The sequence below is a fragment of the Mandrillus leucophaeus genome, unplaced genomic scaffold (genome assembly GCF_000951045.1).
Source record: "Mandrillus leucophaeus isolate KB7577 unplaced genomic scaffold, Mleu.le_1.0 Scaffold1092, whole genome shotgun sequence".
NCBI lineage: Eukaryota > Metazoa > Chordata > Mammalia > Primates > Cercopithecidae > Mandrillus > Mandrillus leucophaeus.
The window spans coordinates 628,435-633,846 of NW_012099121.1; the positions used below are offsets into that span (position 1 = coordinate 628,435).

At 39.7% G+C, this 5,412-nt stretch overlaps 1 protein-coding gene across 1 annotated transcript in view; it reads right to left on the bottom strand.

Moving 5' to 3' along the window:
- Positions 1-3,948, bottom strand: part of GJB7 (gap junction protein, beta 7, 25kDa) — a 7,843-nt gene extending 3,895 nt beyond the window's left edge. Inside the window, exon 1 of the mRNA XM_011988986.1 lies at positions 3,893-3,948. The gene's annotated coding sequence lies outside the window, so the exon portion shown is untranslated. The remainder of the gene's footprint in view (positions 1-3,892) is intronic.
- Between the last annotated feature and the right edge of the window lie 1,464 nt (positions 3,949-5,412).

Below are 5,412 nucleotides of genomic sequence, written 5' to 3' on the forward strand. Positions count from 1 at the left end.
CAGTGCAGTGGTGCAATCTCAGCTCACTGCAACCTCCGCCTCCTGGGTTCAAGCGATTCTCCTGCCTCAGCCTCCCGAGTAGCTGGGATTACAGGTGCCTGCCATCATGGCTGGCTAATTTTTGTATTTCTAGTAGAGACGGAGTTTCACCATATTGGTCAGGCTGGTCTCGAACTCCTGACCTTGCGATCTGCCCACCTCAGCCTCCCAAAGTGCTGGGATTACAGGCATGAGCCACCGTGCCTGGCCCCTATTTTCAGATATTTTGCTGATGGAAAGACAATGGCATTCTTATCCTTTACAATAAGAATATAAAAATTAAATCTGAAGAAAACCTAATAAGAAACACTATGAAATCAGAGACCTATCACTCTTTCATACGTATATATTTGGTTCTTGTAACAATTGGAGAAAGCTGTTTATAGAATAATGTTTACAAAGCAAGCCAATTAACAGACATCTGGAAGATTACCATGTAGAAAAATCATATAGTGAATCCTTTTAAATCTTTCTTGCCTCTACATATATGTCAATGTTCCCAAATCATGTATCTCCAGTGCAGACCTCTCATCTCTGACTTTCAGCTGCCTTCTTGTCATCTCCACTAGGATGTCATCTCATAAACTTAAAATATTCAGAAGTGAAATCTTGCCAGTACTTTCTTCACTTTCTGCCTCCCAGCCAAAGCAATGATCCTTCTCAGTGTTCTCTGCCTCAGTAAATTGCACCACCATCCACCCAAGTGTCGAAGCCAGAAACTTGGAAGTCATTCTTCATCCTTCTCTCTGCCTCAAACCCCACATCTAATCTACATTCAAGGCCGAAGTTTTTACCTTTGAAATACATAGCAAAACTTTTCACTCTTTTCATCTGCACTTGCACCACTCTAATCCAAGCCACCTTCATCTCCTGCCTAGACACCATAGCAGCTTTCTAGCTGTCACTCGTTTTCTCATTCTTGCCCCTCCAACCCATTATCCATTCAGATTAACTTTTAAAATGGAGACTGTGTATTCTCATTTCTCTGCCCTACCATGGTTTTCTGTTGCACTGAGGGTAGGGGGAAAAAGGCCAAACTCTTATCTGGACAACAAAAGCCTGTGTAGTTGTGCCCATGCCTGCATCTCCAACCTTGTCTTGCATATCTCCAAAGGATACTGAATTCCAGACATGCTTTCCTTCTTTTGGTTTCTCCTTTACACAGTACATCCATTCTGTTCCTCCTTCCTACAATACTCTGGTCCCCTTAATCTGAGTCAGAGTGGCTTTCCCTGACCCCACTAATCTAAATTAGGTCTTCCTTGGTATTCTTGTTCATTATGTTGGCTTTTTTCCTTCATGCCACTTATAAGTTGTAATCATGTACTTGTTTTGTGATTAATGTCTTTACAGACCACATGTTCTTTAAGAGAAGGAACTAGAGTTGCCAGATGAAGCAAATAAAAGTGTAGAATGCACAGGAAATGTTGAATTTCAGACACTACACAAAATAATTGATTCTCATTATGCCAATTTAGCAAGCAGCCTTCTGAGTAATAATTTTTTTCTTGCTGAAATGGTTTATGCTGTTCAAGGAAGTCCTCCTGAAATTAGACACAAGAGTTCCAGTTGCTGGAGATGCATTTTATAAATCAGGTCCCTGGGCTTGGCTCATGTGGATGAATCCCTTAGAATAGATTGAACTCTGAGTAAACAATATGCCTGACTTTCTGAACTTTTGGAACTGAGTGCCAGTTCTGATTGTGGTGACACTGTTGAGACCCCTGTTGAGCAACCCACTTTTCTTCTTTTATTGCAGTATGAGCTTTGCCACACCAGCAACTTCTCGCCCAACACTGGAGGCTTTACTTCCTGCGAGGTTCAGGCAATGTCAAGCTGGCCTCTGGGAGGAAGACAGGCAAGGCTACCTGCATAAATACTGTCCAAAAAGCCCTTGCACTGCTGGGAGCCAGAGAACTGCTTCGTCATTCCCCAAAAGTGCTGGTTTGAAACTTGTGTTTGAGGAGCACTGGATTTCCAATTGCCTTGCAGACACCAGCGACACTCCCTGAAAAATCCATCAGCCTTCATACCCAGCTCTTTTCACCTCTTAGTAACAATAATGCTCACCCTTGGGCACTTGACCATTTCTGCAGCATTTCACAGCATCTCATCCAATGCTTACCTCCATCTTCAGTAGTGAGCAGGATGTATGGTACAACCTTCAATTCAGTGATGGAAAAACTGAAAAACTCAGAGAGGTAGGAGACTCATCCAACACTCCCAATAAGTCACTAGCAAATCCAGCAGTAGAAGAACCCTAGTTCTACATGGCTAGTCTCTGCTCTCCCCTGAGTGCTGGATTCTCTGGTCCATTCATAACTCTGTTCTGCCTTGCATACAAATCATCTAACCCCTGAAGAAAACTATTTCCTCCCACAGGCATCTTTCCATCTCTGAGTCCTGTTGTGTCAGCTGACGCTAGCAAACTCTAATTCCCTGTTTGAATGAGGCATTTTTATTTTTGAAGATGGCCTATTTGGAAAATCCCTAAAACATTGTTTCCCAATCTGTGGTCCCCTGAGGGTTTGTTGTTATATTCTCAAGTGTCTACAAGAAGTTTATATGTACGTTCAAATTCCTAAACTTTTAAAAAACAAACAGAAAAGCAAAAAAGCTGAATGACCAGCTCGTATTTCAGGACTGCCAGAGGATGTCAGCATTTCTGCACTCATACTTATGAGCATTCTGCAAACTACACAGCACTCAGGCCCAATCCAGTCCACCACCTGTTTTGTAAATAACACTTTTTGAGACTCAGCCATGCCTAAATGTTTACTGTTGTTGATGGCTGCTTTCATGCTAGAACTGCAGGGTGGAGTAGTTGCGACAGAGACAGGATGGCCCTCAAAACCTAAAATATTTACTATCTGGCCCTTTGCATAAAATATTTACATAGTACTTAAAATCATACTGGAACCAAGTACCAGAACTTTAATTATTTCAGCCTATGAGAAACAACACATAATGGGTATGCTCAAGAGAAAGCCAAATAAATGAAGCACGATGGGTAGATGTACAGCAGGAATGAAGCCTGCTAGTAGTTTGATTGGAGAGAAGTGGTAGACAACAGACAAGCCATCACCTGGCCCACAGAACAGGTGAGTCCAGCTTCAAAGAATCAGGCTTCTATAGTCAGTAGCTGGTTCTCTCAATGAGTAGTGATTTAGTTTCAGCAACATATCTTCTGTCTGCTAAACTTTATTTTAATTGTATTGGTTTTGTAATGTTCAATTTTTATTTTGTAAATGTAGATGCATAAGAGCCATAAATCTACATGCAGTTTTAGGTTTGACACATGTAAATAACTATATTTAAAAAAATAATTTTTGACACTGGGAATCCATGAAATACTGAGTAGAAAGAATAGTACCCACACAGGCCGACATATGTGTATACACACCACTTGCAAGGTTTTTAAATTTCCTGTATAAGCATTGTCATTTTTAGAGAATCCCCTATTAGAAACAGTGCTGAAGTTGCCCTCCATCCACACAGAAAATGTCCCTAGAGGGTCCTGGACTGCTCTTCTGTGCCCCCTCGTCCTGCTCATTCACATCAGCCCTCACACTTTTTGCTCAGGTCTGGCATTCTTTCTTAGCTACACTCTCTGAAAGCTTTAGAGTCAACCACACATTCTACATAGGCAACCTTACTTCGTGGCAGCTTATCCAGAAAGAGCACATGTGATGCGGCACAAAACTGAACGGCAGTATGATGAGATTTGCAATAATTTGGATAACTTCTGTCACTGAAACTTTTTTAAAAGAAGTAATGACTACCCAATTACAAGAAATGCAATTTTCCCTTTAAATAGACAAAATCTATCGTAAGAAAAATAAGCTTAACTTACCTCTTGACACAGTTGTGGAGATTAATAAGAGATCCAGTCAGTTACTCATTTGATTTAAAAAAGCATGAGTTGATTATATTGTTTCCCTGAAAGCAAACTAGTGCTTTAAGCCCGGTGGTTTCCAAGGTAGTGTAAGCCAAACAGGTGTAACCTGATCATTTGTTTTGGCACATAACTTAGATAAGAATTCCTGGGTCTCTGCTGTTTTCAATATGTATTGAAAGAGAACTGAAACTGGAAAAAATCCAAAGTCACTCATATACACACAGTTCATTGAATATTCCTTTTTATAAAACCTTGCTATCATCTACACAAAGAAGCTGGAACAATAAGGGTGTGTTTCATCTCTTTAAATGATTTTCCAACATTTTATCAAAAACTACCTACAAAAATTCAATCAACAAAATAACAATTTAAGTTAACTTATCTTTGATGAGCTTAATTTAACTTCACTTCATATGTCCTATTCTTGGAAATCCAGAAAGTAAAAGGGCATAGTTTTCATTTTCATATTTTTAATAAATGTATGCTATTATTTAAAAAAAATCTAATAGCACAGCAGTAGAGAGAAAAGTAAAAATCACTTTCCCAACCCCAGAAATCACTGATAACAGACATTTTCTATGTATACAAAAAAACAGATGAGAGAGAGAGTGATTTCAAGTACTTTATCCTTTTATGGAACCATTTCTAGGCGTGAAATTATCTAAAATTAAAGATACGTAGAAATGAAAACAAAATGATTTCCTGCTGGAATGAGAATAGCTTAGAAAGAGAATTTTACAGTTGGAAATGTTTTAGATAGCATGAAATTTAACACCTTCATTCCTTCATTTTAGAGATGAGAAAACATAACCACAGAGAGTGACCTGCTTTAGGACTGAGAGCCAGCATGAAAAGTATAGAAAGAAGCTAGATGAAACCCACGTCTTAGGGCTCTTTTCTTCACATTGTGGTATCCACATCCACAAACCATGTGAGTTTCAGCGCAGGTTCTCTCTGGTTGCTTTTCATATTCACAGCCCTTGGAATTATTCCATATATCCATATACGCAATCCAAAATCCAAAGGAGAATGTAGTTTATTTTCTTTTATTCTATTTATTTATTTATTTATTTATTTATTTATTTATTTATGTTTTGAGACAGAGTCTCGCTCTGTCGCCAGTCTGGAGTGCAGAGGTGCGATCTCGGCTCACTGAAACCTCCCCTTCCCAGGTTCAAGTGATTCTCTTGCCTCAGCCTCCCGAGTAGCAGGGGCTACAGGCACATGCCACCACGCCCAGCTAATTTTTGTATTTTTAGTAGAGACAGGGTTTCACCATGTTGACCAGGATGGTCTCCATCTCTTGACCTCGTGATCTGCCTGCCTCAGCCTCCCAAAGTGCTGGGATTACAGGTGTGAGCCACTGTGCCTGGCCTGCAGTTTATTTTTTTAATCATCAATTTATATTATTAGTTATGTTACTAGGCAATTGCTAGATAAATTTTCTCCATATCCAGTAAAGCAGATATTGCTTT